Raw genomic sequence first — 24,946 nt, 5'->3', positions numbered from 1 at the left:
GTGCTATCGGTCTGTAGTTCTTTTCAATTGATTTACTGCCACCTTTGTAGAGTGGGGCTATGTCTGTTGTTTTTAGTGAGTGTGGAATGACCCCTGTGTCCATGCTCCTTCTCCATAGAATGCTGAAGGCACGTTACTGGGGCTTCTTGCAGTTCTTGATGAACACGGAGTTCCATAAGTCTCGGCCTAGGACAGAGTGCATGGGCATGTCATTTATTGACTTTTCAAATTTTCACAGTGTTAGAATAATATCAAAGATTTTTGAGAAGACCAGATTTTGAGTCTCGTTCATAAAGAATTCATTTAGATTGTCGACCTTTAGTCTGGGTAACGGCTCGCTAAACACTGAGTCATACTGGGACTTTATTATCTCATTTCTTGGCTGTCATCTGTGTACGTCCCAACTTACCTAAGCATGGGCCCAATACTGGATGTTCTTATTCCCTTAGAATTGGCATAAGAGAAGAAGTATTTTTTTTTCAGTTTCCTTTATGGCTTTCAGTTCTTCCTGATATTCTTTTCTCCTTTAAGATTCCTTAAGCTTAAGTTCGATATTTGATATTTCACTGACCAGTGCCTCCCTTCTTATTTCAGATATATTGGCCCCACTCAGCAGCTCTGTGATTCTTCGCCTTCATCTGTATAGGGAGTGTCTCTCTCTTTCTAGTTAACATCTTCTCTTTGTCTTAATGGAATGTGCCTTAAGCAGACCTCAAGAACCGGAGAGTTAATTTTTTTCTAGGCAAAGGTCAGGATCCGTGTTGTTTAGGATATATTCCCAGCTTGTTTCATTTAGGACATGGTTGACTTGTTCCCATTGTATGTTTTTGTTATTGAAGTTGAATTTTGTGAAGACACCCTCATAACTGATCACATTTTGCTGTGCATACATGTCTGTACCTCTATTATGTTGTGATCTGAGTTTATTGTCTTTGATACGGTTATATTATGTATCAGATCGTCGTTGTTAGTGAAGATGAGGTCCAGCGTATTTTCTAGTCTTGTAGGCTCTAATATGTGCTGGTTTAAGGTGAATGTGGTGCAGAGATTTAATAGCTCGTGTGTGTGTGAATTTTCATCTGAGCTGCTATACTCCTCCATTTTAGGTATTTCAAGTTGAAATCACCTAGTAGCAAGATGTTTGGGGTAGAAGTTGGGAGATTTTTTAGACAATGGTCAATTTTCAAAAGCTGTTCCTGGAATTGCTGGAAAGTTGCATCCACAGACTTGTATACAACCACAATGACAAGGTTTTGGTTTTCAGTCTTTACTGCCAAAACTTTATCTACATTATTTGAGGTGTTCAGTAGTTCTGAGCAAATGAGCGACTCTGTGACATACAAGCCAACTCTCCCTTCTTGCCCGTTTAGTCTTTCGCATCTGAATAGGTTATAACCTAGGATCCATATTTCGTTGTCAAAATGATCATTTGTGTGGGTCTCTGAGAAGCTGCAAACATTGCATTTAACTCCGTGAGCAATCCCTTGACGTAAGGAATTTTGTTATTTGTTGACGACTTTAGACCCTGAATGTTTTCAAAGACAAATGTCGTTATATTGATGGAATTTAGGGGGGTTTTATTTGCTTGTTCTAATATCTGTTGTCCTGGAGTGGAGGCCAGTGACTATGCCTCTGCTCCAGAAGTGTTTTCAGTTGGAGTAAGATTTCTGTCATTACTTGCCAGTTCTTTTTCCTTCCTGGCACTAATAAATCTCCTTCTCTGGAGAGGTTATGGCTCCCTTCTTTTGTTTCCTATAGTGTGGCTGGTCTGTGTCTTCTTGTCCCCTTTTGATGATGTGACTGACAGTATACGATGTAGCATTTACTTTCATGGAGTGACGAGTGACACATTTCGGGGTGAAATAAATTACAAGAAGGGGAGTTGCACCCTCCTGTTGTCATGTGGATGCAGCCCACCTGTTTCACCAGATATACATGCCTGAAGATACCCAAGGCATAGAATTTGCATAGATCGGAATTTTGTTTTCTAGGATTTTTTTTTTTTTGTGGTTACGTTCACTGCTGATACATTTTTTTTTCTCTTTGCCCTCAATCTACCGCCCCTGTATGGCCATCAGTGCTTCCACCAGTTTTTACTGGTAATGTGTCAATATTATTCCCTGAGGTATCATCCCCTTCTTCCTTTTGTTCCATCTCCAGAATTATCGTTATTTTGTACCTCTGAGAAGTTGAATAGCGTTGTCTTTACCTGTTTCATCAACGGGCCACTGTCTCCATTTGGTGCAGCGTCCTCCAGGACAACACTAGCACCCTGTGGAGCACTGTCCTCCAGGATAACACTAGCACCCAGTGAAGCACTGTCCTCCAGGACAACACTAGCACCCTGTGGAGCACTGTCCTCCAGGACAACACTAGCACCCTGTGGAGCACTGTCTTCCAGGACAACACTAGCACCCTGAGGAGCTGTAGCACTAGCTGTAGCACGAGCTGTAGGACTAGCTGTAGGACTAGCTGTAGCACTAGCTGTAGCACTAGCTGTAGCACTAGCTGTAGCACTAGCTGTAGCACTAGCTGTAGCACTAGCTATAGGACTAGCTGTAGCACTAGCTGTAGCACTAGCTGTAACACTAGCTGTAGCACTAGCTGTATCACTAGCTGTAGCACTAGCTGTAGGACTACCTGTAGCACTAGCTGTACCACTAGCTGTAGCACTAGCTGTAGCACTAGCTGTAGGACTAGCTGTAGGACTAACTGTAGCACTAGCTGTAGCACTAGCAGTAGGACTAGCTGCTGCACTAGCTGTAGCACTAGCTGTAGGACTAGCTGTAGGACTAGCTGCAGCACTAGCTGTAGCACTAGCTGTAGCACTAGCTGTAGGACTAGCTGTAAGACAAGCTGTAGCACTAGCTGTAGGACTAGCTGTAGCACTAGCTGTAGCACTAGCTGTAGCACCAGCTGTAGCACTAGCTGTAGGAGTAGCTGTAGCACTAGCTGTAGGACTAGCTGTAGCACTAGCTGTAGCACTAGCTGTAGCAATAGCTGTAGCACTAGCTGTAGGACTAGCTCCAGCACTAGCTGTAGCACTAGCTGTAGCACTAGTTGTAGCACTAGCAGTAGGAGTAGCTGTAGCATTAGCTATAGGACTAGCTGTAGCACTAGCTGTAGCACTAGCTGTAGCACTAGCTGTAGCACAAGCTGAAACACTAGCTGTACCACCAGCTGTAGCACTAGCTGTACCACTAGCTGTAGCACTAGCTGTAGCACTAGCTGTAGGAGAACCTGTAGCACTAGCTGTAGGACTAGCTGTAGCACTAGCTGTAGCAATAGCTGTAGCACTAGCTGTAGCACTAGCTGCAGCACTAGCTGTAGGAGTAGCTGTAGCACTAGCTGTAGCAATAGCTGTAGCACTAGCTGTAGCACTAGCTGTAGCACTAGCTGTAGCACTAGCTGCAGCACTAGCTGTAGCACTAGCTGTAGGACTAGCTGTAGGACTAGCTGTAGCACTAGCTGTAGCACTAGCTGTAGCACTAGCTGTAGCACTAGCTGTAGGAGTAGCTGTAGCACTAGCTGTAGCACTAGCTGTAGCACTAGCTGTAACACTAGCTGTAGCACTAGCTGTAACACTAGCTGCACCACCAGCTGTAGCACTAGCTGTAGCACTAGCTGTAGCACAAGTGTAGCACTAGCTGTAACACTAGCTGTACCACCAGCTGTAGCACTAGCTGTAGCACTAGCTGTAGCACTAGCTGTAGCACTAGTTATAGGACTAGCTGTAGCACTAGCTGTAGCACTAGCTGTAGCACTAGCTGCAGCACTAGCTGTACCACCAGCTGTAGCACTAGCTGTAGCACTAGCTGTAGCACTAGCTGTAGCACTAGCTGTAGCACTAGCTGCTGCACTAGCTGTAGCACTAGCTGTAGGACTAGCTGTAGGACTAGCTGTAGGACTAGCCGTAGGACTAGCTGTAGCACTAGCTGTAGGACTAGTAGCAGCACTAGCTGTAGCACTAGCTGAAGCACTAGCTGTTGGACTAGCTGTAGGACAAGCTGAAGCACTAGCTGTAGGACTAGCTGTAGCACTAGCTGTAGCACTAGCTGTAGCACTAGCTGTACCACCAGCTGTAGCACTAGCTGTAGCACTAGCTGTACCACTAGCTGTACCACTAGCTATAGGACTAGCTGTAGCACTAGCTGTAGCACTAACTGTAGCACTAGCTGTGGCACTAGCTGTAACACTAGCTGTACCACCAGCTGTAGTACTAGCTGTAGCACTAGCTGTAGCCCTAGCTGTAGCACTAGCTATAGGACTAGCTGTAGCACTAGCTGAAGCACTAGCTGTAGCACTAGCTGTAGCACTAGCTGTAGCACTAGCTGTAGCACTAGCTGTAGGACTAGCTGTAACACTAGCTGTAACACTAGCTGTAGGACTAGCTGTAGGACTAGCTGTAGCACTAGCTGTAGCCCTAGCTGCTGTACTAGCTGTAGCACTAGCTGTAGGACTAGCTGTAGGACTAGCTGTAGGACTAGCTGTAGCACTAGCTGTAGCACTAGCTGTAGGACTAGCTGTGGCACTAGCTGTAACACTAGCTGTAGGACTAGCTGTACCACCAGCTGTAGCACTAGCTGTAGCACTAGCTGTAGCACTAGCTGTACCACTAGCTACAGGACTAGCTGTAGCACTAGCTGTAGCACTAGCTGTAGCACTAGCTGTGGCACTAGCTGCAACACTAGCTGTACAACAAGCTGTAGTACTAGCTGTAGCACTAGCTGTAGCACTAGCTGTAGCACTAGCTATAGAACTAGCTGTAGCACTAGCTGAAGCACTAGCTGTAGCACTACCTGTAGCACTAGCTGTAGCACTAGCTGTAGGACTAGCTGTAGCACTAGCTGTAGCACTAGCTGTAATACTAGCTGTGACACTAGCTGTAACACTAGCTGTAGGACTAGCTGTAGCACTAGCTGTAGCACTAGCTGTAGGACTAGCTGTAGGACTAGCTGTAGCACTAGCTGTAGCACTAGCTGTAGCACTAGCTGTAGCACTAGCTATAGGACTAGCTGTAGCACTAGCTGTAGCACTAGCTGTAACACTAGCTGTAGCACTAGCTGTATCACTAGCTGTAGCACTAGCTGTAGGACTACCTGTAGCACTAGCTGTACCACTAGCTGTAGCACTAGCTGTAGCACTAGCTGTAGGACTAGCTGTAGGACTAACTGTAGCACTAGCTGTAGCACTAGCAGTAGGACTAGCTGCTGCACTAGCTGTAGCACTAGCTGTAGGACTAGCTGTAGGACTAGCTGCAGCACTAGCTGTAGCACTACCTGTAGCACTAGCTGTAGGACTAGCTGTAAGACAAGCTGTAGCACTAGCTGTAGGACTAGCTGTAGCACTAGCTGTAGCACTAGCTGTAGCACCAGCTGTAGCACTAGCTGTAGGAGTAGCTGTAGCACTAGCTGTAGGACTAGCTGTAGCACTAGCTGTAACACTAGCTGTAGCACTAGCTGTAGCACTAGCTGTAGGACTAGCTCCAGCACTAGCTGTAGCACTAGCTGTAGCACTAGTTGTAGCACTAGCTGTAGGAGTAGCTGTAGCATTAGCTATAGGACTAGCTGTAGCACTAGCTGTAGCACTAGCTGTAGCACTAGCTGTAGCACAAGCTGAAACACTAGCTGTACCACCAGCTGTAGCACTAGCTGTACCACTAGCTGTAGCACTAGCTGAAGCACTAGCTGTAGGAGAACCTGTAGCACTAGCTGTAGGACTAGCTGTAGCACTAGCTGTAGCAATAGCTGTAGCACTAGCTGTAGCACTAGCTGCAGCACTAGCTGTAGGAGTAGCTGTAGCACTTGCTGTAGCAATAGCTGTAGCACTAGCTGTAGCACTAGCTGTAGCACTAGCTGTAGCACTAGCTGCAGCACTAGCTGTAGCACTAGCTGTAGGACTAGCTGTAGGACTAGCTGTAGCACTAGCTGTAGCACTAGCTGTAGCACTAGCTGTAGCACTAGCTGTAGGAGTAGCTGTAGCACTAGCTGTAGCACTAGCTGTAGCACTAGCTGTAACACTAGCTGTAGCACTAGCTGTAGCACTAGCTGTAGCACAAGTGTAGCACTAGCTGTAACACTAGCTGTACCACCAGCTGTAGCACTAGCTGTAGCACTAGCTGTAGCACTAACTGTAGCACTAGCTATAGGACTAGCTGTAGCACTAGCTGTAGCACTAGCTGTAGCACTAGCTGCAGCACTAGCTGTACCACCAGCTGTAGCACTAGCTGTAGCACTAGCTGTAGCACTAGCTGTAGCACTAGCTGTAGCACTAGCTGCTGCACTAGATGTAGCACTAGCTGTAGCACTAGCTGTAGGACTAGCTGTATGACAAGTTGTAGCACTAGCTGTAGGACTAGCTGTAGCACTAGCTGTAGCACTAGCTGTAGCACTAGCTGTACCACCAGCTGTAGCACTAGCTGTAGCACTAGCTGTACCACTAGCTGTACCACTAGCTATAGGACTAGCTGTAGCACTAGCTGTAGCACTAACTGTAGCACTAGCTGTGGCACTAGCTGTAACACTAGCTGTACCACCAGCTGTAGTACTAGCTGTAGCACTAGCTGTAGCCCTAGCTGTAGCACTAGCTATAGGACTAGCTGTAGCACTAGCTGAAGCACTAGCTGTAGCACTAGCAGTAGCACTAGCTGTAGCACTAGCTGTAGCACTAGCTGTAGGACTAGCTGTAACACTAGCTGTAACACTAGCTGTAGGACTAGCTGTAGCACTAGCTGTAGCACTAGCTGTAGCACTAGCTGCTGCACTAGCTGTAGCACTAGCTGTAGGACTAGCTGTAGGACTAGCTGTAGGACTAGCTGTAGCACTAGCTGTAGCACTAGCTGTAGGACTAGCTGTGGCACTAGCTGTAACACTAGCTGTAGGACTAGCTGTACCACCAGCTGTAGCACTAGCTGTAGCACTAGCTGTAGCACTAGCTGTACCACTAGCTACAGGACTAGCTGTAGCACTAGCTGTAGCACTAGCTGTAGCACTAGCTGTGGCACTAGCTGCAACACTAGCTGTACCACAAGCTGTAGTACTAGCTGTAGCACTAGCTGTAGCACTAGCTGTAGCACTAGCTATAGGACTAGCTGTAGCACTAGCTGAAGCACTAGCTGTAGCACTAGCTGTAGCACTAGCTGTAGCACTAGCTGTAGGACTAGCTGTAGCACTAGCTGTAGCACTAGCTGTAGGACTAGCTGTGACACTAGCTGTAACACTAGCTGTAGGACTAGCTGTAGCACTAGCTGTAGCACTAGCTGTAGGACTAGCTGTAGGACTAGCTGTAGGACTAGCTGTAGCAATAGCTGTAGCACGAGCTGTAGCACTAGCTGTGGCACTAGCTGTAACACTAGCTGTACCACCAGCTGTAGTACTAGCTGTAGCACTAGCTGTAGCACTAGCTATAGCACTAGCTATAGGACTAGCTGTAGCACTAGCTGAAGCACTAGCTGTAGCACTAGCTGTAGCACTAGCTGTAGCACTAGCTGTAGGACTAGCTGTAGCACTAGCTGTAGCACTACCTGTAGGACTAGCTGTAACACTAGCTGTAACACTAGCTGTAGGACTAGCTGTAGCACTAGCTGTAGCACTAGCTTTAGCACTAGCTGCTGCACTAGCTGTAGGACTAGCTGTAGGACTAGCTGTAGGACTACCTGTAGCACTAGCTGTAGCACTAGCTGTAGGACTAGCTGTAGCACTAACTGTAGGATTAGCTGTAGTACTAGCTGTAGGACTAGCTGTAGCACTAGCTGTAGCACTAGCTGTATCACTAGCTGTATCACTAGCTGTAGCACTAACTGTAGCAGTAGCTGTAGCACTAGCTGTAGCACTAGCTGTAGCAATAGCTGTAACTCTAGCTGTACCACCAGCTCTAGCACTAGCTGTAGCACTAGCTGTAGCACTAGCTGTAGCACTAGCTGTAGCACTAGCTGTAGGACTAGCTGCAGGACTAGCTGTAGGACTAGTTGTAGCACTAGCTGTAGGACTAGCTGTAGCACTAGCTGTAGCACTAGCTGTATCACTAGCTGTAGCACTAGCTGTAGCACTAGCTGTAGCAATAGCTGTAGCACTAGCTGTAACACTAGCTGTAGCACTAGCTGTAACACTAGCTGTACCACAAGCTGTAGCACTAGCTGTAGCACTAGCTGAAGCAGTAGCTGTAACACTAGCTGTACCACCAGCTGTAGCACTAGCTGTAACACTAGCTGTATCACCAGCTGTACCACTAGCTGTAGCACTAGCTGTAACACTAGCTGTACCACCAGCTGTAGCACTAGCTGTAGCACTCGCTGTAGGACTAGCTGTAGCACTAGCTGTACCTCCAGCTGTAGCACTAGCTGTAGCACTAGCTGTAGCACTAGCTGTAACACTAGCTGTACCACCAGCTGTAGCACTAGCTGTAGCACTAGCTGCAGCACTCGCTGTAGGACTAGCTGTAGCACTAGCTGTAGCACTAGCTGTAGGACTAGCTGCAGCACTAGCTGTACCTCCAGCTGTAGCACTAGCTGTAGCACTGGCTGTAGCACTAGCTGTAGGACTAGCTGTAGCACTAGCTGTACCACCAGCTGTAGGACTAGCTGTAGCACTAGCTGCAGCACTAGCTGTAGCACTAGCTGTAGCACTAGCTGTAGCACTAGCTGTAGCACTAGCTGTAGGACTAGCTGTAGCACTAGCTGTAGCACTAGCTGTAGCACTAGCTACACTATGTACCACTGTGATATACACTGTGTACCACTGTGATATGCACTATGTACCACTGTGATATGCACTATGTACCACTGTGATATACACTATGTACCACTGTGATATACACTGTGTACCACTGTGATATGCACTATGTACCACTGTGAAATACACTGTGTACCACTGTGATATACACTATGTACCACTGTGATATACACTGTGTACCACTGTGAAGTACACTATGTACCACTGTGATATACACTATGTACCACTGTGATATACACTATGTACCACTGTGATATACACTATGTACCACTGTAATATACACTGTGTACCACTGTGATATACACTGTGTACCACTGTGATGTATACTATGTACCACTGTGATATACACTATGTACCACTGTGATATACACTATGTACCACTGTGATATACACTGTGTACCACTGTGATATACACTGTCAACAACTGTGATATGCACTGTGTACCACTGTGATATACATTATGTACCTCTCTGATATACACTATGTACCACTGTGATATACACTATGTACCACTGTGATGTACACTATGTACCACTGTGATATACACTGTGTACCACTGTGATATACACTGTGTACCACTGTGATGTACACTATGTACCACTGTGATATACACTATGTACCCCTGTGATATGCACTATATACCACTGTGATATACACTGTGTACCACTGTGATACTCTATGTACCACTGTGATATACACTATGTACCACTGTGATATACACTGTGTACCACTGTGATACTCTATGTACCATTGTGATATATACTATGTACCACTGTGATATACACTGTGTGCCACTGTGATATACACTATGTATCACTGTGATATACACTGTGTACCACTGTGATATACACTATGTACCACTGTGATATGCACTGTGTACCACTGTGATATACACTATGTACCACTGTGATATACACTATGTACCACTGTGATGTACACTATGTACCACTGTGATATACACTGTGTACCACTGTGATATACACTGTGTACCACTGTGATGCACACTATGTACCACTGTGATATACACTATGTACCACTGTGATATACACTGTGTACCACTGTGATATACACTATGTATCACTGTGATATACACTATGTACCACTGTGATATACACTATGTACCACTGTGATATACACTGTGTGCCACTGTGATATACAATATGTACCACTGTGAAATACACTATGTACCACTCTGATATACACTATGTACCACTGTGTTATACACTGTATACCACTGTGATATACGCTATGTACCACTTTGATGTACACTGTGTACCACTGTGAAATACACTATGTACCACTCTGATATACACTATGTACCACTGTGATATACACTGTGTACCACTGTGAAATACACTATGTACCACTCTGATATACACTATGTACCACTGTGATATACACTGTGTACCACTGTGAAATACACTATGTACCACTGTGATATACACTGTGTACCACTGTGAAATACACTATGCACCACTCTGATATACACTATGTACCACTGTGTTATACACTGTATACCACTGTGATATACACTATGTACCACTGTGATATACACTGTGTACCACTGTAATATACAATATGCATCACTGTGATGTACACTACATACCACTGTGATATACATTCTGTACCACTGTGATATACACTATGTACCCCTGTGATATACACTCTGTACCACTGTGATATACAATATGTACCACTGTGATATACACTATGTACCACTGTGATATACACTATGTATCACTGTGATATACACTATGTATCACTGTTATATACACTATGTACCACTGTGATATACACTATGTATCACTGTGATATTCACTATGTATCACTGTGATATACACTATGTACCACTGTGATATACACTGTGTACCACTGTGATATACAATATGTACCACTGTGATATACACTGTGTACCACTGTGATATACACTATGTACCACTGTGATGTACACTATATACCACTGTGATATGTACTGTGTACCACTGTGATATACACTATGTACCACTGTGATATACACTATGTACCACTGTGATATACACTATGTACCACTGTGATATACACTTATTACCGCTGTGATATACACTATGTACCACTGTGATATACACTGTGTACCACTCTGATATACACTATGTACCACTGTGATATACACTGTGTACCACTGTGATATACACTATGTACCACTGTGATATACACTATGTACCACTGTGATATACAATATGTACCACTGTGATATACACTATGTACTACTGTGATATACACTGTGTACCACTGTGATATACACTATGTACCACTGTGATGTACACTATATACCACAGTGATATGTACTGTGTACCACTGTTATATACACTATGTACCACTGTGATATACACTATGTACCACTGTGATATACACTTATTACCGCTGTGATATACACTGTGTACCACTCTGATATACACTACGTACCACTGTGATATACACTGTGTACCACTGTGATATACACTATGTACCACTGTGATATACACTATGTACCACTGTGATATACACTGTGTACCACTGTGATATTCACTATGTACCACTGTGATATACACTATGTACCACTGTGATATACACTCTGTACCAATGTGATATATACTATGTACCACTGTGATATACACTATGTACCACTGTGTTATACACTGTGTACCACTGTGATATACACTATGTACCACTGTGATATACACTATGTACCCTGATATACACTATGTACCACTGTGTTATACACTGTGTACCACTGTGATATACACTATGTACCACTGTGATATACACTATGTACCATGATATACACTATGTACCACTGTGATATACACTATGTACCATGATATACACTATGTACCACTGTGATATACACTATGTACCACTGTGATATACACTATGTACCACTGTGATATACACTATGTACCACTGTGATATACACTATGTACCACTGTGATATACACTATGTACCACTGTGATATACACTGTGATATACACTATTTACCACTGTGATATACACTATGAACCACTGTGATATACACTCTGTACCACTGTGATGTATACTATGTACCACTGTGATATACACTGTGTACCACTGTGATATACACTATGTACCACTGTGATATGCACTATGTACCACTGTGATATAGACTGTGTACCACTGTGATATTCACTATGTACCACTGTGATATACACTATGTACCACTGTGATATACACTCTGTACCAATGTGATATATACTATGTACCACTGTGATATACACTATGTACCACTGTGTTATACACTGTGTACCACTGTGATATACACTATGTACCACTGTGATATACACTATGTACCATGATATACACTATGTACCACTGTGTTATACACTGTGTACCACTATGATATACACTATGTACCACTGTGATATACACTATGTACCATGATATACACTATGTACCACTGTGATATACACTATGTACCATGATATACACTATGTACCACTGTGATATACACTATGTACCACTGTGATATACACTATGTACCACTGTGATATACACTATGTACCACTGTGATATACACTATGTACCACTGTGATATACACTATGTACCACTGTGATATACACTATGTACCACTGTGATATACACTGTGATATACACTATTTACCACTGTGATATACACTATGAACCACTGTGATATACACTCTGTACCTCTGTGATGTATACTATGTACCACTGTGATATACACTATGTACCACTGTGATGTACACTATGTACCACTGTGATATACACTATGTACCACTGTGATATACACTATGAACCACTGTGATATACACTCTGTACCACTGTGATGTATACTATGTACCACTGTGATATACACTATTTACCACTGTGATATACACTATGTACCACTGTGATATACACTGAATCACGATATATGACGCTATATTTTCACGGAGGCTTCACGGAAGCCTTTTTTTCACAGGGCGATGTAGGTATATAGTTGACCTGGTGTAAGCATGGCACCACTGCTATCTTATAGTTGACCTGGTGTAAGCATGGCACCACTGCTATCCTATAGTTGACCTGGTGTAAGCATGGCACCACTGCTTTCCTATAGTTGACCTCCTGGTGTAAGCATGGCACCACTGCTATCCTATAGTTGACCTGGTGTAAGCATGGCACCACTGCTATCCTATAGTTGACCTGGTGTAAGCATGGCACCACTGCTTTCCTATAGTTGACCTGGTGTAAGCATGTCACCACTGCTATCCTATAGTTGACCTGGTGTAAGCATGGCACCACTGCTATCCTATAGTTGACCTGGTGTAAGCATGGCACCACTGCTATCCTATAGTTGACCTGGTGTAAGCATGGCACCACTGCTATCCTATAGTTGACCTGGTGTAAGCATGGCACCACTGCTATCCTATAGTTGACCTGGTGTAAGCATGGCACCACTGCTATCCTATAGTTGACCTGGTGTAAGCATGGCACCACTGCTTTCCTATAGTTGACCTGGTGTAAGCATGGCACCACTGCTATCTTACAGTTGACCTGGTGTAAGCATGGCACCACTGCTATCTTATAGTTGACCTGGTGTAAGCAAGGCACCACTGTTATCTTATAGTTGACCTGGTGTAAGCATGGCACCACTGCTATCTTATAGTTGATCTGGTGTAAGCATGGCACCACTGCTATCTTATAGTTGATCTGGTGTAAGCATGGCACCACTGTTATCTTATAGTTGACCTGGTGTAAGCATGGCACCACTGCTATCTTATCGTTGACCTGGTGTAAGCGTGGCACCACTGCTATCTTATAGTTGACCTGGTGTAAGCATGGCACCACTGCTATCTTATAGTTGACCTGGTGTAAGCATGGCACCACTACTATCTTATAGTTGACCTGGTGTAAGCATGGCACCACTGCTATCTTATAGTTGACCTGGTGTAAACATGGCACTTCTACTATCTTATAGTTGACCTGGTGTAAGCATGGCACCTCTACTATCTTATAGTTGACCTGGTGTAAACATGGCACTTCTACTATCTTATAGTTGACCTGGTGTAAGCATGGCATCACTACTATCTTATAGTTGACCTGGTGTAAACATGGCATCACTACTATCTTATAGTTGACCTGGTGTAAACATGGCATCACTACTATCTTATAGTTGACCTGGTGTAAACATGGCATCACTACTATCTTATAGTTGACCTGGTGTAAACATGGCACTTCTACTATCTTATAGTTGACCTGGTGTAAGCATGGCATCACTACTATCTTATAGTTGACCTGGTGTAAACATGGCATCACTACTATCTTATAGTTGACCTGGTGTAAACATGGCATCACTACTATCTTATAGTTGACCTGGTGTAAACATGGCATCACTACTATCTTATAGTTGACCTGGTGTAAACATGGCACCACTACTATCTTATAGTTGACCTGGTGTAAGCATGGCACCACTACTATCTTATAGTTGACCTGGTGTAAGCATGGCACCTCTACTATCTTATAGTTGACCTGGTGTAAACATGGCACTTCTACTATCTTATAGTTGACCTGGTGTAAACATGGCACTTCTACTATCTTATAGTTGACCTGGTGTAAACATGGCACTTCTACTATCTTATAGTTGACCTGGTGTAAACATGGCATCACTACTATCTTATAGTTGACCTGGTGTAAACATGGCATCACTACTATCTTATAGTTGACCTGGTGTAAACATGGCATCACTACTATCTTATAGTTGACCTAGTGTAAGCATGGCACCACTGCTATCTTATAGTTGACCTGGTGTAAGCATGGCACCACTGCTATCTTATAGTTGACCTGGTGTAAGCATGGCACCACTGCTATCTTATAGTTGACCTGGTTTAAGCATGGCACTTCTACTATCTTATATGTACATATATATATATATATATATATATATATATAAATATATATATATACATATATACATATATATATATATATATATATATATATATATATATATATATAGGTATATATATATGTGTGTGTGTGTGTGTGTGTGTACTCACCTAGTTGTACTCACCTAGTTGAGGTTGCAGGGGTCGAGCCCAAGCTCCTGGCCCCGCCTCTTCACTGGTCGCTACTAGGTCACTCTCCCTGAACCATGAGCTTTATCGTACCTCTGCTTAAAGCTATGTATGGATCCTGACTCCACTACATCGCTTCCCAAACTATTCCACTTCCTGATTACTCTGTGGCTAAAGAAATACTTCCTAACATCCCTTTGATTCATCTGTGTCTTCAACTTCCAACTGTGTCCCCTTGTTACTGTGTCCAGTCTCTGGAACATCCTGTCTTTGTCCACCTTGTCAATTCCTCTCAGTGTTTTGTAAGTCGTTATCACGTCCCCCCTATCTCTCCTGTCCTCCAGTGTCGTCAGGTTGATTTCCCTTAACCTCTCCTCATAGGACATACCTCTTAACTCTGGGACCAGTTTTGTTGCAAACCTTTGCACTTTCTCTAGTTTCTTTACGTGCTTGGCTAGGTGTGGGTTCCAAACTGGTGCCGCATACTCCAATATGGGCCTAACGTACACGGTGTACAGGGTCCTGAACGATTCCTTATTAAGATGTCGGAATGCTGTTCTGAGGTTTGCCAGGCGCCCATATGCTGCAGCAGTTATTTGGTTGATGTGCTCTTCAGATGTGCCTGGTGTTATACTCACCCCAAGATCTTTTTCCTTGAGTGATGTTTGTAGTCTCTGACCCCCTAGACTGTACTCCATCTGCGGTCTTCTTTGCCCTTCCCCAATCCTCATGACTTTGCACTTGGTGGGATTGAACTCCAGGAGCCAGTTGCTGGACCAGGTCTGCAGCCTGTCCAGATCCGTTTGTATTTCTGCCTGGTCTTCGATCGAATGAACTCTTCTCATCAACTTCACGTCATCTGCAAACAGTGACACCTCGGAGTTTATTCCTTCCGTCATGTCGTTCACAAATACCAGAAACAGCACTGGTCCTAGGACTGACCCCTGTGGGACCCCGCTGGTCACAGGTGCCCACTCTGACACCTCGCCTCGTACCATTACTCGCTGCTGTCTTCCTGACAAGTATTCCCTGATCCATTGCAGTGCCTTCCCTGTTATTTCTGCTTGGTCCTCCAGTTTTTGCACTAATCTCTTGTGTGGAACTGTGTCAAACGCCTTCTTGCAGTCTAAGAAAATGCAATCCACCCACCCCTCTCTCTCTTGTCTTACTGCTGTTACCATGTCATAGAACTCCAGTAGGTTTGTGACACAGGATTTCCCATCTCTGAAACCATGTTGGCTGCTGTTGATGAGATCATTCCTTTCTAGATGTTCCACCATTCTTCTCCTGACAATCTTTTCCTTGATTTTGCATCCTATACATGTCAGTGACACTGGTCTGTAGTTTAGTGCTTCATGTCTGTCTCCTTTTTTAAAGATTGGTACCACATTTGCTGTCTTCCATGCCTCAGGCAATCTCCCTGTTTCAATAGATGTATTGAATATTGTTGTTAGGGGTACACATAGCGCCTCTGCTCCCTCTCTCAGGACCCATGGAGAGATGTTATCTGGCCCCATTGCCTTTGAGGTATCTAGCTCACTCAGAAGCCTCTTCACTTCTTCCTCGGTTGTGTGTACTGTGTCCAGCACATGGTGGTGTACCCCACCTCTCCGTCTTTCTGGAGCCCCTTCTGTCTCCTGTGAACACTTCTTTGAATCTCTTGTTGAGTTCCTCACATACTTCACTGTCATTTCTTGTTGTCTCTCCTCCTTCCTTCCTTAGCCTGATTACCTGGTCCTTGACGGTTGTTTTCTTCCTGATGTGGCTGTATAACAGCTTCGGGTCAGATTTGGCTTTTGCTGCTATGTCGTTTTCATATTGACGTTGGGCCTCCCTTCTTATCTGTGCATATTCGTTTCTGGCTCTACGACTGCTCTCCTTATTCTCCTGGGTCCTTTGCCTTCTATATTTCTTCCATTCCCTAGCACACTTGGTTTTTGCCTCCTTGCATCTTTGAGTGAACCATGGGCTCATCCTGGCTTTTTCATTATTCCTGTTACCCTTGGGTACAAACCTCTCCTCAGCCTCCTTGCACATTGTGACTACATATTCCATCATCTCATTAACTGGTTTCCCTGCCAGTTCTCTGTCCCACTGAACCTCATTCAGGAAGTTCCTCATTCCTGTGTAGTCCCCTTTCCTGTAGTTTGGTTTCATTCGTCCTGGCCTTCCTGCTTCCCCCTCCACTTGTAGCTCTACTGTGTATTCGAAGCTCAAAACCACATGATCGCTGGCCCCAAGGGGTCTTTCATATGTGATGTCCTCAATATCTGCACTACTCAAGGTGAATACTAAGTCCAGTCTTGCTGGTTCATCCTCTCCTCTCTCTCTTGTAGTGTCCCTTACGTGTTGGTACATGAAGTTTTCCAGTACCACCTCCATCATCTTAGCCCTCCATGTATCTTGGCCCCCATGTGGCTCCAAGTTCTCCCATTCGATCTCCTTGTGGTTAAAGTCGCCCATGATCAGGAGCTTTGCCCTGCATGTATGAGCTCTTCTGGCCACTGCAGCCAGTGTGTCAACCATCGCTCTATTGCTCTCGTCATACTCTTGCCTTGGCCTCCTGCTGTTCTGTGGTGGGTTATACATCACTGCAATTATCACCTTGGGACCTCCAGAGTGAAGCGTTCTCGCTGTGCAATCACTTTCTCCTCCGCTGTCTCCTCTCTCCAGCTCATCAAAATTCCATCGGTGTTTGATCAGCAATGCCACTCCTCCCCCCCCCCCGTTCCTTCTGTCTTTCCTCAGGATCTGGTATCCCGTTGGAAAGATGGCATCTGTTATCATACCTGTAAGCTTGGTTTCTGTGATTGCTATGATGTCTGGTGATGCCTCTTTGACTCTTTCGTGCCACTCCTCCCACTTGTTTGTTATTCCATCAGCGTTTGTGTACCACACCTTCAGTTTCCTTTCCAACACTGTGGTTTGCGGGGCCTGTGAGGGTGGGAGACCTGGTAGCATACTGTGTGATTCTATGGTTGGGGGTTGGGTGGAAGCTGTGGGTATGGATTGTATTGTGTGTTGGGATGGTGTGATAGGTTGTGGGGTTCTGAGGATAGTTGTGTGTGTGCTTGCTCTTGCTGCTCTGTTCTGCTCTGACTGACCTCTGCTGGTTCCATCCTTGTCTCCTTTCGCTGTGTGTGTGTGTGTGTGTGTGTGTGTGTGTGTGTGTGTGTGTGTGTGTGTGTGTGTGTGTGTGTGTGTGTGTGTGTGTGTGTGTGTGTGTGTGTGTGTGTGTGTGTGTGTGTGTGTGTGTGTGTGTGTGTGTGTGTGTGTGTGTGTGCGTGTGTGTGTGTGTGAGTGCGTGTGTGTGTGTGTGTGTGTGCGTGTGTGTGTGTGTGTGTGTGTGTGTGTGTGTGTGTGTGTGTGTGTGTGTGTGTGTGTGTGTGTGTGTGCGTGTGTGTGTGTATGTGTGTGTGTGTGTGTACTCACCTAATTTTACTCACCTAATTGTGGTTGCAGGGGTCGAGACTCAGCTCTTGGCCCCCCCTCTTCACTGATTGCTACTAGGTCCTCTCTCTCTCTGCTTCCTGAGCTTTGTCATACCTCTTCTTAAAACTATGTATGGTTCCTGCCTCCACTACTTCACTTGCTAGGCTATTCCACTTCCTGACGACTCTATGACTGAAGAAATACTTCCTAACGTCCCTGTGACTCGCCTGAGTCTTCAGCTTCCAGTTGTGACCCCTTGTTCCTGTGTCCCCTCTCTGGAACATCCTATCTCTGTCCTCCTTGTTTATTCCCCGCAGTATCTTGTATGTCGTTATCATGTCTCCCCTGACCCTTCTGTCCTCCAGTGTCGTCAGTCCGATTCCCCTCAACATTTCCTCGAACGACATTCCCCTGATCTCTGGGACTAGCCTTGTTGAAAACCTTTGTACTTTCTCTAACTTCTTGACGTGCTTGACCAGGTGTGGGTTCCTGACTGGTGCTGCATACTCCAGTATGGGCCTAACATACACAGTGTACAGTGTCTTGAACGATTCCTTATTAAGGTATCGGAACGCTATTCTCAGGTTTGCCAGGTGCCCGTATGCTGCAGCAGTTATTTGGTTGATGTGTGCCTCCGGTGACGTGCTCGGTGTTATGGTCACCCCGAGGTCTTTCTTCCTGAGTGAGGTCTGTAGTCTTTGTCCACCTAGCCTATACTCTGTCTGCGGTCTTCTTTGCCCCTCCCCAATCTTCATGACTTTGCATTTGGCAGGATTGAATTCGAGAAGCCAGTTTCTGGACCACATGCCCGGCCTGTCCAGGTCTCTTTGCAGTCCTGCCTCATCCTCATCCGATTTAATTCTTCTCATCAACTTCACATCATCTGCGAATAGGGACACTTCAGAGTCTATTCCTTCCATCATATCGTTCGCATATATCAAAAATTGCACTGGCCCTAGAACTGACCCCTGTGGGACCCCGCTCGTCAGAGGTGCCCACTGTGATACCTCTTCACGTACCATGACTCGTTGCTTCCTCCATGTCAGGTATTCCCTGATCCATTGCAGTGCCCTCCCTGTTACATGCGCCTGATCCTCCAGCTTCTGCACTAATCTCTTGTGGGGAACTGTGTCAAAGGCCTTCTGCAGTCTAGGAAAACGCAATCAACCCACCCCCCTCTCTCGTGTCTTACTTCTGTTACCTTGTCATAAAACTCCATGAGGTTTGTGATACAAGATTTGCCTTCCATGAACCCATGCTGATTTTCATTTATAATCTTGTTCCGTTCCAGGTGTTCCACCACTCTCCTCCTGATAATCTTCTCCATGACTTTGCACACAATACATGTCAGAGACACAGGTCTGTAGTTTAGCGCATCGTTTCTGTTTCCTTTCTTAACTATGGGGACTACATTTGCTGTCTTCCATTTCTCAGGCAGTTGCCCAGTTTCAAGGGATGTGTTGAAGATTGTGGTTAGAGGCATGCACAGCTTCTCTGCTCCTTCTCTAAGGATCCATGGGGAGATGTTGTCCGGTCCCATCGCCTTTGAGGTATCAAGGTCACTTAGCGGTTTCTTCACCTCCTCCTCGGTTGTTCGTATGTCATCCTACACTTGGTGGTATATTCCCTCTTGATGTTCCCTTCTGTGCTGACTTCCCACAGCCCTTCCTGTCTCTACTGTAAAAACTTCCTTAAATCTCCTGTTTAGCTCCTCACATACCTGATGGTCATTTCTTGTGAGTTCTCCCCCTTCTGTCCTTAATCTGATCACCTGGTCTTTGACAGTTGTCTTCCTCCTGATGTGGCTATACAACAGTATCGGGTCAGTCTTGATTTTCGATGCTATGTCATTTTCATACTGTCGCTGGGCCTCCCTCCTTACCTGTGCGTACTCGTTCCTGGCTCTGCGACTGATCTCCCTATTTTCTTGTGTTCTCTGCCTTCTGTACTTTTTCCATTCTCTATTGCACTTTGTTTTTGCCTCCTTACACCGTCGGGTAAACCAGAGGCTCGTTCTGGTCTTCCCGTTGTTTCTGTTGCCCTTGGGAATAAACCTTTCCACTGCCTCCTTGCATTTTGTTGTTACATATTCCATCATTTCATTTACTGGCTTTCCTGCCAGTTCTCTGTCCCACGGGACCTCCTGCAGGAAGTTCCTCAACCCTATGTAGTCCCCTCTTTTATAGTCTGGCTTTTCCCATTCAACTCCTGTTACTCTCTCCACTTGCAACTCTACTATGTATTCAAAGTACAGAACCTCGTGGTCACTAGCTCCTAGGGGACTCTCATATGTGATGTCCTCAATGTCTGAACTGCCCAGGGTGAACACAAGATCCAATCTTGCTGGTTCATCCTTCTCTCTCACTCTGGTAGTGTCCTTAACATGTTGGTGTATGAGGTTTTCCAGCACCACATCCAACATCTTGGTTCTCCATGTTTCGGGACCCCCATGTGACTCCAGGTTTTCCCAGTCAATCTTCCTGTGGTTGAAATCCCCCATAACCAGCAACTTTGCTCTACTGGAGTGAGGTCTTCTTGCCACCTCAGCAAGTGTGTCCACCATTGCTCTGTTGCGCTCTTCATATTCCTCTCTTGGCCTCCTGCAGTTCTGTGGTGGATTATACATCACTGCAATGACCACCTTGTGTTCCCCAGACTGAAGTGTACCTACTATGTAATCTCTTTCTCCCATTTCATCTATACCTTCCATTTTCTCGAATTTCCATCAGTTTTTTACAAGCAGAGCAACCCCACCTCCCCCTCTGCCCCTTCTATCTTTCCTCGTGATCTGGTATCCTGGTGGGTGTGTGTGTGTGTGTGTGTATGAATGTGAACGTGAATATTCATCTGAAGTTCAGTGGTAGGAACTGATAACACTAAACCCCGTAGTACTCTAGAAAACTCTGGAGGAGCAAATTTGCCCTCACTTCGAGTATGCACCACTCTCTTGGACTGCCTACAATGCCGTGTGGACTGAGGAAGCAACCTTCGTCTCACCTGGACCTGGCATCAGTTTTTAACATTAAGAGATATGTGTGGCCTTACTCATATGTACAAGGCACAACCAAGATATATCCTCACTTTCTTAATATTCAGAAGACACCCATTATAACATAAGACGGGCATCCATCAGCAGTTTCACACCAGCTGTACACCTTCGAAATGCAAAATCAGCTATAACATACTTCCTAAGCTCATAAAAATAGAAATTTTATGAGTTATAAACATATATATATATATATATATATATATATATATATATATATATATATATATATATATATATATATATATATATATATATATATATATATATATATATATATATATATATATATATATATATATATATATATTAGCATACATACATAACCATGCATACATACACACGCATACATAAACATACACAGCTGGAAGTGCCAATAGTTAGGCTGACAGTGTATTTACATGCAGTTTTGATACAATTATGATACAAATACAATATGATACAATTACATTCTCAAAAGAAAGTTGATTATTATATATAGCACTTTGAGCATGACTCAGGTTTAGAACACGTTCTCTCAAATTGCGGGCGTCAGAAAAATAAATTCATGTGGTTTGATAAAATCTCTAAGACCTCATCTGATTGAAGCTTCGCTTCTTTTTTTTTACTCTCAATGCATGTCGTTTTTTATTCAATAAAGTACAAATTTATATTACCCGCAATAAAGATAATGATAGAGGAGTTCTCTGTCGTGAACGTTGACAGGATTAGAATTTGTAAATTAGTGTATATATATATATATATATATATATATATATATATATATATATATATATATATATATATATATATATATATATATATATATATATATATATATATATATATATATATATATATATATATATATATATATATATATATATATATATATATATATATATATATATATATATATATATATATATATATATATATATATATATATATATATATATATATATATATATATATATATAATTGATCTAACTCAGAGAATCATTGGAGGAGAGAAAGAGAGAGCATGAGTTTGTGTATTGGTGGAGGCTTGTCATCACGTTAACGTGGGCGTGCGGGCGCGCGTGGGAGAGAATATGGGTGTGGGGGTGGATATGGGTTGAGATGCACAATCAAGGTGGTGTGGGCTTGTGGGTGACTGTGGAGGAGTGCTGCTATGTACACCTGGTCGTAGGGAGACTGTGTTCATAACACTCAGGCAACTGTTAGTACATCACACACTCAGACAACTGTTAGTACATCACACACTCAGGCAACTGTTAGTACATCACACACTCAGGCAACATAACAGAGTTCAAGACGTCATCATATATCTCAAGACTTCAGTCAACTTGGATGTTACCAAAGTTTTCAACAAAGTACCCGACACACAAGAGCTTGAACCCTTACATGCAAAGTGAAGAACTCTCCCGACCTGTCCACATCTGCCAAGTATTTTTATCGATCTTATTGTCCGGTGTGTTCTGTACAGCAGTGCTCACTGTGCAATTGTGTGTCTTGTACATCTGCTTCTCCTTCCAAGGTTTGTTTTTCAGGCAGAAATTTGGCATGGTAATGGGTAACCCGATTAGTAGAGTGCTAGCTAGCTTACTTACAGAAGACTTTGAACCAGATTTGCTAGCGTCATTACAAACAGCATCAGTTGTCCCAGTCATGTAGATAACTTCATGAATATCATAGCCAGATGTATGGACATCAAGAAACTGCAGGAAGACCTCAATCAGAGAGATACAAATCGAAGAGAGACATCAATTAACCTTACATCAGAGGAGGAAATAAAAGACACACTCCCGTATCTAGATGTGATTGTGTCAACAAGGGGAGACTCTTGTTTATAAAGTAAATCACACCTTCACGAAGATAGACGACCTCATGTATTTTCAATCCAACCATGACAAAAAAAAATGTCTTCCTTGGCGGGCGAAACGTCTCTAAACATACCCAGGTGTTACATATATTCACCAACACTAGTTATCTCCAAAGCCTACTTACACTTCTCTATATGTTTACTCAGCTCAACAATCCTCTATGCTCTACAAGATCTACATGCACACCCCTACAACCTCCCTCAACACTCGTTGAGATCTTCTTACATCTCATTCCCTCTTCCTCAAGATGTCCTCTAACTGCATATCTTCCAGTTCCCTCACCTGGTACTCTCCTTCCCTCACCTGGTACTCTCCTTCCCTCACCTGGTACTCTCCTTCCCTCACCTGGTACTCTCCTTCCCTCACCTGGTACTCTTCTTCCCTCACCTGGTACTCTCCTTCCCTCACCTGGTACTCTCCTTCCCTCACCTGGTACTCTCCTTCCCTCACCTGGTACTCTTCTTCCCTCACCTGGTACTCTCCTTCCCTCACCTGGTACTCTCCTTCCCTCACCTGGTACTCTTCTTCCCTCACCTGGTACTCTCCTTCCCTCACCTGGTACTCTCCTTCCCTCACCTGGTACTCTCCTTCCCTCACCTGGTACTCTCCTTCCCTCACCTGGTACTCTCCTTCCCTCACCTGGTACTCTCCTTCCCTCACCTGGTACTCTCCTTCCCTCACCTGGTACTCTCCTTCCCTCACCTGGTACTCTTCTTCCCTCACCTGGTACTCTCCTTCCCTCACCTGGTACTCTCCTTCCCTCACCTGGTACTCTTCTTCCCTCACCTGGTACTCTCCTTCCCTCACCTGGTACTCTCCTTCCCTCACCTGGTACTCTCCTTCCCTCACCTGGTACTCTCCTTCCCTCACCTGGTACTCTCCTTCCCTCACCTGGTACTCTCCTTCCCTCACCTGGTACTCTCCTTCCCTCACCTGGTACTCTCCTTCCCTCACCTGGTACTCTCCTTCCCTCACCTGGTACTCTCCTTCCCTCACCTGGTACTCTCCTTCCCTCACCTGGTACTCTCCTTCCCTCACCTGGTACTCTCCTTCCCTCACCTGGTACTCTCCTTCCCTCACCTGGTACTCTCCTTCCCTCACCTGGTACTCTTCTTCCCTCACCTGGTACTCTCCTTCCCTCACCTGGTACTCTCCTTCCCTCACCTGGTACTCTCCTTCCCTCACCTGGTACTCTCCTTCCCTCACCTGGTACTCTCCTTCCCTCACCTGGTACTCTCCTTCCCTCACCTGGTACTCTCCTTCCCTCACCTGGTACTCTCCTTCCCTCACCTGGTACTCTCCTTCCCTCACCTGGTACTCTCCTTCCCTCACCTGGTACTCTCCTTCCCTCACCTGGTACTCTTCTTCCCTCACCTGGTACTCTCCTTCCCTCACCTGGTACTCTTCTTCCCTCACCTGGTACTCTCCTTCCCTCACCTGGTACTCTCCTTCCCTCACCTGGTACTCTCCTTCCCTCACCTGGTACTCTCCTTCCCTCACCTGGTACTCTTCTTCCCTCACCTGGTACTCTCCTTCCCTCACCTGGTACTCTCCTTCCCTCACCTGGTACTCTCCTTCCCTCACCTGGTACTCTCCTTCCCTCACCTGGTACTCTCCTTCCCTCACCTGGTACTCTCCTTCCCTCACCTGGTACTCTCCTTCCCTCACCTGGTACTCTCCTTCCCTCACCTGGTACTCTCCTTCCCTCACCTGGTACTCTCCTTCCCTCACCTGGTACTCTTCTTCCCTCACCTGGTACTCTCCTTCCCTCACCTGGTACTCTCCTTCCCTCACCTAGCACTCTCCTTCCCTCACCTGGCACTCTCCT

This window comes from Cherax quadricarinatus, chromosome 26, assembly GCF_038502225.1.
Source record: "Cherax quadricarinatus isolate ZL_2023a chromosome 26, ASM3850222v1, whole genome shotgun sequence".
Taxonomy (NCBI): domain Eukaryota; kingdom Metazoa; phylum Arthropoda; class Malacostraca; order Decapoda; family Parastacidae; genus Cherax; species Cherax quadricarinatus.
This window is presented reverse-complemented; position numbering follows the sequence as displayed.